Source organism: Ornithorhynchus anatinus, chromosome 3 (genome assembly GCF_004115215.2).
Source record: "Ornithorhynchus anatinus isolate Pmale09 chromosome 3, mOrnAna1.pri.v4, whole genome shotgun sequence".
Classification (NCBI taxonomy): Eukaryota; Metazoa; Chordata; class Mammalia; order Monotremata; family Ornithorhynchidae; genus Ornithorhynchus; species Ornithorhynchus anatinus.
This window is the reverse complement of record NC_041730.1, coordinates 132,619,183-132,631,576: the sequence shown is the minus strand read 5'-3', so window position 1 is coordinate 132,631,576 and position 12,394 is coordinate 132,619,183.

The window sequence follows — 12,394 nt, the reverse complement described above, 5'->3', positions numbered from 1 at the left end:
GCCCAGTTCTGCGGCTTGGAAGCGGTGCCCGAACTTACCGGAACCTGGAAGGGAAACACGACAGTCTCAGTTCCCTCATCTGTAAAATGGGGATTAAGACTGTGAGCGCTATGTGCGACATGTGCTTAACCTGATTATCTCGTATCTACTCCAGCACTCATTTTAATACCTGGACCATAGTAAGCACTTGACAGATACCATTTAAGTTTTAAAAAAGTTCTGGATCAATCAATCAGTGGTACTTATTGAGCGCTTACTGTGGGCAGAGCACTGTACTAAGTGTTTGGGAGAGCACACTACAATAGAGTTGGTAGATGTGAATCCCCTTGCCCATGATGATTGATTGACTGATTTATCTCTCTCCCTACTTTTAAGGTTCTGAGGTCTCTATGTCCCAGGTATTGTCTCGAGCATCCAAACTGATTTGCTTGTATCCACCCCAGTGCTTAGTATAGTGCCTGGCACATAGTAAGTGTTTAGCAAATACCATAATAATAATATTAGTAATATTATTGCTATCTTGTTTCAACCCCAGTCTTGCAGCGCATGGTGTGTACTGATCAATTGTTCAGTCAATCAGTGGTACTTATTGAATGCTCAACACTTTCTTCCTGGCTTAGACTAAGTCAGGTTGAGGGCAAGTCACTTAACTTCTCTGTGCCTCAGTTCCCTCATCTGTAAAATGGGGATTAAGACTGTGAGCCCCACGTGGGACAACCTGATTCCCCTGTGTCTACCCCAGCGCTTAGAACAGTGCTCTGCACATAGTAAGCGCTTAACAAATACCAACATTATTATTATTATTAAACATGAAATGGTACGGTCCAGAACAGAGCTCCAATAGTGCAGTCCAGCCCAACGCTGGAATAGGGGCACCATGGTGGTGTCTGACCCAACCCCTGAATAGGACACGATGATGTAATAATGATAATAATAATAAAAATAATTGTGGTATTTGTTAATAACTTACTATGTGCCAGGCACTCTACTAAGCACTGAAGTGGAGAGAAGCTAAATGGGTTGGCCACAGTCCCTGCCCCATATGGGTCTCAGAATCTCAATCCCCATTTACAGATGAGGTAACCAAGACCCAGAGAAGCTAAGCGACTTGCCCAAGGTCACACAGCAGCCAAGCGGGGGATCTGGGATTAGAACTCATGACCTTCTGACTTCCAGGCCGGTGCTCTATCCTCTATGCCATGCTGCTTCCAACTTTGAATAGGTGCACAGTGGTGTAGTTCATTCAATCTATTTATTGAGGGCTTACTTTGTACAGAGCACTGTAGAGAAGCAGGGTGGCTCAGTGGAAAGAGCATGGGCTTTGGAGTCAGAGGTCATGAGTTCAAATCCCAGATCTGCCACTTGTCAGCTGTGTGACTGTGGGCAAGTCGCTTCACTTCTCTGTGCCTCAGTTCCCTCATCTGTAAAATGGGGATGAAGACTGTGAGTCCCACGTGGGACAACCTGATTCCCCTGTGTCTACCCCAGAGCTTAGAACAGTGCTCTGCACATAGTAAGTGCTTAACAAATACCAACATTATTATTATTATTAAGGGCTGGGAAAGCACAATTCAGCAACAAAGAGAGACAATCCCTGCCCACAATGGGCTCACAGTCTAGAAGGGGGGGTGACAGATATCAAAATAAGTAAACAGGCATCAATAGCATCAATAGAAATAAATAGAATTATAGAGTCATTACCCTATTTATTTTGTTATTTTGTTAATGAGATGTACATCACCTTGATTCTATTTATTGCTATTGTTTTAATGAGTTGTTCATCCCCTTGATTCTATTTATTGCTATTGTTTTTGTCTGTCCGTCTCCCCCGATTAGACTGTAAGCCCGTCAATGAGCAGGGACTGTCTCTATCTGTTACCGATTTGTACATTCCAAGCGCTTAGTACAGTGCTCTGCACATAGTAAGCGCTCAATAAATACTATTGAAATACTATTGACTATGTACATATATACACAAGTGCTGTGGAGTGGAGAGAAGGGATAGAAAAAAGGGGTGAATCAGGGCGATGGGGTCCAAGCTCTAAATAGAGGCACGATGGCATTGTCCAACCGAACCCTTGAATAGGGGTATATAATAGTGCACCGGAGAGGGCTGATAATGGGTATTCCAACACATGGTGCAGCTGCAATGGGGTACTTTGGTCAACCCTAGAGGTAGGTGGCATTTAGGACAGTCACCTACCTATTCCTCTGCACCTGAGTCTCTTCTCAATGGTTAGAATGGAAGCACCATTCTGGGTCCGAAGACGCAGTGCCACGAAGTGACCCAAGGTGCTTGGAATATTATGAGAAATAATCAGCGAATCCTGGTGAATATGAAAGCTCTTTGTAAATATCCATCCATTTCACACTAGGTGAGATCGGTATGGGTTCATGCATTCATTCAGTCGTATTTATTGAGCACTGACTGTATGCACAGCACTGTACTAAGTAATGTTGGTATTTGTTAAGCGCTTACTATGCAGAGCACTGTTCTAAGCGCTGGGGTAAACACAGGGGAATCAGGTTGTCCCATGTGGGGTTCACAGTCTTAATCCCCATTTTACAGATGAGGGAACTGAGGCACAGAAAAGTTAAGTGACTTGCCCACAGTCACACAGCTGACAAGTGGCAGAGCTGGGATTCGAACTCATGAGCCCTGACTCCAAAGCCCGTGCTCTTTCCACTGCGCCACGCTGCTTTCCAGTGCTTGGGAAAGTACAATACAATACAGTACAATACAATAATAAACAGTGACATTCCCTGCCCACAAGGAACTTACAGTCTAAAGTGGGGAAGAAAGACATCAGTACAAGCAAATAAAATGACAGATCTGTACAAAAGTGTTGAGGGGCTGGGAGGGGGGAAAAGCAAAGGGAGCAAGTCAGGGTGACGCAGAAGGGAGTGGGAGATGAGGAAAAGTGGGGCTTAGTCTGGGAAGGCTTCTTGGAAGAGATGGGCCCTCAATAAGGCTTTGAAGTGGGGACTCGTGGTCCCTGGGTTTCTGGGAAGGTCTCAGCCAGGCAGTGGGAGCAAGGGTGGGGAGGGGAAAGGTGAATGTGTGAGGGTCCATGTGTGTGACCAAAAATGTATGCGTTTGTGCATATGGGTTGTGTGTGTGTGTGTAGTTTCCTCTTTCTCTTTGTCTCCTTTCCTCTCCATTTCTTTCTCTTTCTGTCTCTGTCTTTGCCTCTTTCTCTCTGCCTCTTTCCTTTCCTCTCTGCTTATTTATCTTTCTTTCTCTCGGACATTCCCTCTCTTTCCATCTTTCCTCCTTTTTGGCTCCCCCCCGCCCCCCGAAAGATCCTGCTCCCCCTTCTTGGAAAACAGGATCGGCCACCTTCCTGGATGATCATTTTCGCAAATGTTCCTTCTCTGTCTTGTGGCGCATTTTGCTGTACCAGTAGTGTTTATAAATGACAAACTGTCACTCGTATCCCCTCGTCTTTGAGATTTCCTGGCGCACAGACTCTCTTCTGGAGCCCAGTTCCTCAAGACTGCGAGCTCTTTGTGGGCAGGGCTTGTCAGCTTTTATTGTTGTACAGTGCTCTGCACACTGTAAGTGCTTAGTAAATACAACTGAAAGAATGAAATGGGTGTGACCATTGCAGCAGCATCCAGGACTTCCTAAGCATCTCCAGCTGCTGCGTGCTGGAATGAATCCATCTAATTCAGTATAAAGTCGTACATTTGTCCTTACTCCCCAGACACGGACAATTGATCCATCAATAGTATCTATCTACTGGACACTTTCTGTGTTCAGAGCACTTTACTAATCGCTGGGAAGAATACGATTAGAGAAGCAGCGTGGCTCCGTTGAAAGAGCACGGGCTTAGGAGGCAGAGGTCATGGGTTCTAATCCCGGATCAGCCACTTGTCAGCTGTGTGACTGTAGGCAAGTCACTTCACTTCTCTGTGCCCCAGTTACCTCATCTATAAAATGGGGATGAAGACTGTGAGCCTCATGTGGGACAAACTGATTACCCTGTATACCCCAGCGCTTAGAACAGTGCTCTGCACATAGTAAGTGATTAACAAATGCCAACGTTATTATTATTATTACAATATGGCTGAGTTGGAAGACATGTTCCCTGCCCACAAGGAGTTTGCAGTCTAGACCGTACTGTGGGGGCAGGAGGTGTGAATAGGGTATAGACCCAATTGCCAAGGAACTCACATAGTCGAACGATGCATCGCTAGACAAGGAAATGCTCCAACAGCATGGGATCTAAAGGTGCAGTTCAGTCAAATCCCTAGAAGCAGTGTGGCTCAGTGGAAAGAACACGGGTTTGGGAGTCGGAGGTCGTGGGTTCTAATCCCAGCTCTGTCACTTATCAGCCGTGTTACTTTGGGCAAGTCACTTTACTTCTCTGTGCCTCAGTTATCTCATCTGGAAAATGGGGATTCATTCATTCATTCAATAGTATTTATTGAGCGCTTACTATGTGCAGAGCACTGTACCAAGCGCTTGGGATGAACAAGTCGGCAACAGATAGAGACGGTCCCTGCCCTTTGACGGGCTTACAGTCTAATCGGGGGAGACGGACAGACAAGAACAATGGCAATAAATAGAGTCGAGGGGAAGAACATCTCGTAAAAACAATGGCAACTAAATAGAATCGAGGCGATGTACAATTCATTAACAAAATAAATAGGGTAACGGAAATATATACAGTTGAGCGGACGAGTACAGTGCTGTGGGGATGGGAAGGGAGAGGTGGAGGAGCAGAGGGAAAAGGGGAAAAAGAGGGTTTAGCTGCGGAGAGGTAAAGGGGGGTGGCAGAGGGAGTAGAGGGAGAAGAGGAGCTCAGTCTGGGAACGCCTCTTGGAGGAGGTGAGTTTTAAGTAGGGTTTTGAAGAGGGAAAGAGAATCAGTTTGGCGGAGGTGAGGAGGGAGGGCGTTCCGGGACCGCGGGAGGACGTGGCCCGGGGGTCGACGGCGGGACGGGCGAGACCGAGGGACGGCGAGGAGGTGGGCGGCGGAGGAGCGGAGCGTGCGGGGTGGGTGGTAGAAAGAGAGAAGGGAGGAGAGGTAGGAAGGGGCGAGGTGATGGAGAGCCTCGAAGCCTAGAGTGAGGAGTTTTTGTTTGGAGCGGAGGTCGATAGGCAACCACTGGAGTTGTTTAAGAAGGGGAGTGACAGGCCCAGATCGTTTCTGCGGGAAGATGAGCCGGGCAGCAGAGTGAAGAATAGACCGGAGCGGGGCGAGAGAGGAGGAAGGGAGGTCAGAGAGAAGGCTGACACGGTAGTCTAGCCGGGATATAACGAGAGCCCGTAACAGTAAGGTAGCCGTTTGGGTGGAGAGGAAAGGGCGGATCTCGGCGATATCGTAGAGGTGAAACCGGCAGGTCTCGGTAACGGATAGGATGCGTGGGGTGAACGAGAGAGATGAGTCAAGGATGACACCGAGATCGCGGGCCCGAGAGACGGGAAGGACGGTCGTGCCATCGACGGTGATAGAGAAGTCTGGGAGAGGACCGGGTTCGGGAGGGAAGATGAGGAGCTCAGTCTCGCTCATGTTGAGTTTTAGGTGGCGGGCCGACATCCAGGTGGAGACATCCCAGAGGCGGGAGGAGATGCGAGCCTGAAGGGAGGGGGAGAGGACCGGGGCGGAGATGTAGATCTGCGTGTCATCTGCGTAGAGATGGTAGTCAAAGGGATTAACACTGTGAGCCCCACTTGGGGCAATCTGATTACCTTGTATCTACCCCAGTGCTTAGAACAGTGCTTGGCACATAGTAAGAGCTTAACAAATGCCATCATTATCATTATTATTATCATCTTGCCAAGAGGAGGGGCTTGCTTAGACTGTGAGCCCTACGTGGGACAGGGACTGTATCTGACCTAATTAACTTAAGCCCACCCCAGCATGAAGAGTGGTGTTTGACACATAGTAAGCACTTAACAAATATCTTGAAAAAAAATCCAGCCTCTCGGAGTTCCAAGTTTAATTGCAGATGTGACAGGAAGCAGATGGTCTAGTGGCAAGAGGATGGGCCTGAGAATCTAATCCCAGCTATCACTGGCCTGCTGTGTGACCTTGTTCAAGTCACTTAACTTTTTTGTACCACAGTTTCCTCATCTGTAAAACAAGGATTCAACACTTGCTCTCCCTCCCCCTTAGACTATGATCCTCATGTGGAACAGGAACTTAGTCTGAGGAGAAGCGGCATGAGGTAGTGGATAGACCACGGGCCTGGGAGCCAGAAGGTCTTGGGTTCTAATCCCAGATCCGCCACTTGTCTACTGTGTGGCTGTGGCAAATCACTTCACTTCTCTGTGCCTCAGTTACCTCATCTGTAACCTGGGGATTATGATTGTGAGTCCTATGTGGGACAGAGACCAAGTCCAACCCCATTTGCTTGTATTCACCTCAGTGCTTAGTTACATAGTAAGCACTTAACAAATACCTTAATTATAATAATCATAATAATGATGGTATTTGTTAAGCACTGTGCCAAGTACTGTTCTAGGTGCTGGGGTAGATACAGGATAATCAGGGTAATCAGCAGGGGTTCACAGTCTTAATCCCCATTTTGCAGATGAGGGAACTGAGGCACAGAGAAGTTAAGTGACTTCCCCAAAGTCATATGGCTGATGTGACGTAGCAGGGATTAGAACCCACAACCTCTAACTCCCAGGCCCGGGCTCTGACTGTCTGTACCACAGCAGAAAGAGCATTTATTGAGGTCCCACTGGATGTACTGTACTGAACGAAGCCTTTGGGAAATACAAAACAAAGAACTAATACATTCCCTGCTTAGAAGGAGCTTTTGCTCTGGGGAGACAGACATAATAAGCAGCGTGGCTCAGTGGAAAGAGCACGGGCTTTGGAGTCAGGGCTCATGAGTTCGAATCCCAGCTCTGCCACTTGTCGGCTGTGTGACTGTGGGCGAGTCACTTAACTTCTCTGTGCCTCAGTTCCCTCATCTGTAAACTGGGGATTAAGACTGTGAGCCCCACGTGGGACAACCTGATTCCCCTATGTCTACCCCAGCGCTTAGAACAGTGCTCGGCACATAGTAAGCGCTTAACAAATACCAACATTATTATTATTATAATAATATAATAATATTATAATAATATAATAATAATAATAATAATGTTGGTATTTGTCCACTGAGCCATGCAACTGCCACATTACCTGACCACAACGAGCTTACAGTCTAGAGGACGAGCTAATCATTAAAAAGACTCAAAGGGTGGCAACAGGGTCAGGGACCACGGGTGGCAAAGTGAGCATTCCTCCCTTGCTCAGAAGGTCTTGGGGCCCAGATGTAACTGTCAGCATGACTTAGTGGAAAGAGCCTGGGCTTGGGAGTCAGAGGTTGTGGGTTCTAATCCCGGCTCCTCCACTTGTCATCTGTGTGACTTTGGACAAGTCACTTAACTTCTCTGTGCCTCAGTTACCACATCTGCAAAATGGGGATCAAGATTGTGAGTCCCATGTGGGACAACCTGATTACCTTGTAACTACCTCAGGGCTTAGAACAGTGCGTGGCAAATAGGAAGCACTTAACAAATACCATAATTCTTTTTACTATTATTAAGAAGTGTCCGAGCGAGTTACCGAGCAAGTGAAAGCAATCGGGTGTTGCCATGGTGTCGCCCTGCTGGTCAGCGGTTGTGGGGCGGATCATGGGACCAGGTAGGGCTGGACAGGGCCTCTGAGGTGCCTAGGTTCCTTGGCCCAGCCCAGCCCTTCCTTCCTCCTCCTCCTCCTCCTCCTCTGTGCTGCTACAGAACCCAAGTGTTCAAGGAGGGGGAACACAAAGACCATTTATGGTGGGCTGCAGTGGGTTAGCAGAGGCCCAAAGCCCAGACACTCCTTGTAAGGGGAAAAATATCCCATGAAATGAAGCTCACACACACCCAAACCACTCCCCCCCACCCCGACACAGAGACATACACAGCCCACGTGCACTCCCAGCACCCGTTCCAAGGAAAACCTTGCGCTCGTCGTCGGTGGAAGGCCGGCTTCCCTTTCAAAAGCCTTCCCTGACAAAGTGGCATTTTATGGATTCCAAGAAGCAGCGTGTGAACCGGGGCTGTGTAAAGCAGCGTGTCTGCCGCTGTCTGTCAGAAGGCCGGGCCGAGCAGCCGCCTGCGGGGGGGGGCTCGCCGGGTGTCGAGTGCAGAACTCTGCAAATGGTCAGCGCTCCATTAGTAGCACTGACTGACTGACTATTCGATGGCCATCCATCGCACCCTGCCTGGTTCCCTGCCAGCATCCACCCCAAGGGGCTGCCTCTTCAGGGCGGGGGATCTCTGGGGATGGGGGAGCGGGGGAGAGACAGGTCACATCTCCTCCAAGAGGCCTTCCCCGGCTCCTTCTCCCTTCCGCGTCATCTGTGCACTTTGACCTGTGACCTTCGGGCATTTGATATTCGCCCTAACCCCAACACCACAACAGTTACGGACATAACCTTTACATTATTTATTCTAAATTTCTGATTTATATGATTTATATTAATGTCTGTCTCCCCGGCTCTAGACGGTAAGCTCCTTATGGGCAGGGATCGTGTCTGCTAATTCTGTTGTATCCTCCCAAATGCGTAGTACATACTCTGCACGTAGTAAGTGCTCAATAAATACTATTGATTGAGTTATTGATTGCTGGGGGGGAGGGGGCTCTCTCTAGGGACAGGGTGACTTGCTGGAACTCTCTCCCCACCGAGCGGAAGGCCACGGAAGAACCAGATCACAACAGACCTGTTTGGGGTCGTGTTGAGGGCTGGGTTAACTTTTCTTGCCAGGCTCCGAGGGACAAAAAGACCAGTGCCCGATTCCAACTGTGCCAGACAAATCACGGAAAGTCCGACGGCGTTTCTGGTTTCTGGTGGGGGCCACCCGGATGGGGGTTCATTGAGAGATCGTTTTTCTTCGGGCATCATCCTGAACTTAAACCCACATCTTTCTACTACTAAGACACCAAGCCGCGAGAGGCGAACAATGGATTAGAAGGAAGCTGACAGACGAACAAGGTCAGAGGACTCTCCAGACGGACATTGGCCGAGTGGGAGGGGGTGGGGGGTTGGGGTTTGTAATTTGCAGAAGCAAGCTCCGTGCTGGATCTTAGGAGACTCCCATCCTTTCCCTTAACCATCGCACTTGTTCGATCCTGCATTTACATTTTCTCTTCTATACTGTTTGGCAGTTATATTATTTCATCTCCCCTATTGTATTTAATAATAATTATGGTACTCATTAAGCGCTTACTATGTACCAAGCACTGTTCTATGCACTGGGGTAGATACAAGTTAATCAGGTTGGACACGGTTCCTTGTGCCACAAGGGGCTCACACTTTTAATCCCCACTTTACAGATGAGGTAAATGAGGCCCAGAGAAGTGAAGCGACCTGCTCAAGGTCACAGAGCAGACATGTGGTAGAGCCGGGATTAGAACCCAGGGCCTTATGACTCCCTGGTCCATGCTCTATCCACTGAGCCATGCTGCTTCCTTAATTGTAGCATTTGTTAAGTGCTTCATATGTGGCAGGCAGTATACTAGGCACTGGGGAGAATACTAGCAAATTGGGTTGGACACAGTCCCTGTCCCTCATGGAGCTCACAGTCTTAATCCCCACTTCATTCATTCATTCAGTCGTATTTATTGAGTGCTTGTTGTGTGCAGAACACTGTACAGAGCACTTGGAAAGTACATTTCAGCAACAGATAGAGACAATCCCTACCCAACAGTGAACTCACAGTCTAGAAGGGGGAAAAAGGTTGAGGTAACTGAAGCCCAGAGAAGTGAAATGACATGACCAAGGTCACACGGCAGACATGTGGAGGAGCCGGGATTAGAATCTGGTTCCTTCTGACTCCCAGGCCTGGGCTCTACCCACTAGGCTGCTCTGCTTAGATCGGGAGCCCCAGTGGGACCAGGGACTGAATCAAACTCTCACTCGTGTAATTTTTTCCCCAGTGCTTAGTACCCAGGAAGTACTCAGTACATGCTACACATAATTGTAATTGTGGTAGTTAAGCATTTCCTCTGGGCCGACCACTACACTGTGTGCCAGGGAAGCTGTAAGTTCACTGTGGGCAGGGAATGTATCTGTTTATTGTTATATTGACCTCTCCCAAGTGCTTAGTGCAGTGCTTTGCCCACAGTAAGTGCTCAGTAAATATGATTGAAGGAAAATACTCTTAGGGACGATACAGTGCCCGTCCCACCTGGGCTTTGAGCACGGGCATGGGAGTCAGAGGTCATGGGTTCTAATCCCGGCTCTGCAGTACAATACAATGAAGAGTGAAAATCCTTGCCCACGATGAGCTCAGAGTCCAGGGTTGGGGAGGAGGTGGGAAGCGCTTACTGTGTGCAGAGCACTGTACTGAGTGCTTGGGAGAGTACAATACACAGACACTACCAGTCTCCCTGCCAGGGCCCGGACTTAAGCAGATAAATGCTACTGCTGCTTCTTCTGGAATGCGGCCCGAACTCCAGACGATCCCGCCATCCGGAGCAGCCAGAGGCTCGTCTAGAGAAGCAGCGTGGTCCAGTGGCAAGACCCTGGGTTTAAGAGTCAGGGGACGTGGGTTCTCATCCTGACTCCATCACTTGTCTGCTGCGTGACCTCGAGCAAGTCACTTCACTTCTCTGTGCCTCAGTTACCTCATCTGGAAAATGGAGATTAAGACTGTCCCCTGCGTGGACAACCTGATTAGATTGTAACTACCCCAGCGCTTAGAGCAGAGCTTGACACATAGTAAGAGCTTAACAAATACTAGTCTAATTATTTAGGGGGAAGAGCCCGAACCAACAGCTCCGGCTACTTGCGGAGGCGAAACAGGCCCGAATTGACTCTGGGGGCGACGAGTAATTAATTATATAAACACATTGATGGGGCATCTGCCGCCCCGGGCCTCCAGAACTCTGCATTAGAATGTGCATTTCCTGCTGGGTGTTTTTTGAGCTTCGGCTCCGGTTAATTGATGGCTTCCACACTTCAGTTAACTCTGCGCCCTTTTCATTGGCCGATTGTCGGTCCGTTTCTGCAGCGCAGCGACTTTGTTACCGGCATTGTGGCTCCCACGAGGGGGACCGAATAGCTGAGAAAGAAAGTCTCCTTCAAATATTTAGTAAACTCTGAAGAGCACTTTTCTTTCTTATTTTGCAAGCTTGGCACATGTCTTCTGTCTCTAAGTGGCCTCTCATTGAAAAGCTCCCTCTCTCCTATTCTTCATCCCACTAGGTGCCCAGTTCACAGCTCCTGGCAGCTGCTGGATATTCAAAAAAGACTATAGATGGCTCTCTGCAGGTGAGCCCCCCTGCCAAAGCAATTTCCAATCAAAGGCTCTTTGAGAACGTCACTAGGAAGCTGACTTTGTATGTGCCCCTGCTCAAAGACCCCGCACAATGGCGGCCTCCGCTAAATATGCAGTTCGTAGCGAGGGCTGCCAGTCGCTCCTTTATGTCCAATGGGAGCCGGGGCTGCTGGCGGGATCCCTCTCCCCCTGGCCTGGTCCGAGACCCTTTCCCAATTATCATATGTGTTAGTCTACATTAGTCAAAGGTGTGGTGCTCCTTCAAAGGGCCTCTCTGTCTCCCAAGCTGCTGGCAAGCTGTAATATCTATTCATTGCTTTACTTAAGTATAATTGCTCTCTTTGAAGCCTGACAGAGGCAAATAATTTGCTGCGCCCTCGGGCAGTAATGGCAACACCGGCCTACCCCCGTCACCCCCCACCCCCCCTTCCTGGGGACCCCTCCTCTCTCCCTCCCCCTCCTCCTCCCCCCGCCGAGCTGCCAACCCTCCGAACCGGGGCGCTCCCATACTGAGAGGCAATAATGCAGCTCGGCCTGCTCCATTTCATCTTCTTTTCATCCGCTCCTTTTTAACTTTATTAAAACCAGCTTTTGTCTCCGTGGTGACAAGTTTGCCCAGCCAGGCGGCGGGCTCTGGGAAGGGCCCAGGCCCGGCCCCAGGCACAGGAAGGACCGGTCAAGGCCCATCAGGACCAGACCGGGCCCGGCTGGGCCAGCGTTCCCGTTCACTTCCAAGACTTGTGCCTCAAGTGCTGTGCGGGCACCATCCTCCCTGCTCCATAACGCTCTGCCACTGCCTGCCTCGCCTCATCCCTGCCTGCTCTGCGGCCACCTGGCCCACTGCTCCTTTCATGCTCTGTGGCTACCAGCCTTCCCACCCCACTATGCTCTGCGGGCACCATCCAACCCGCTCCAGAATGCTCTGCGGCTGCCTACTTCGCCTCATCCTGGCGTGCTGGGCGGGCACGATCCTCCCTGCCCTAGCATGCTCCGTGGCCGTCTTTCTCGCCTCGTCCCGGCGTGCTCTGTGGCCACCTGGGCCGCCCCGCTGTGTACGGCTGCCCGCTACTCCCGGCCTGCTCTGCGGCTACCAGCCTTCCCACTTCAGTGTGCTCTGTGAGCA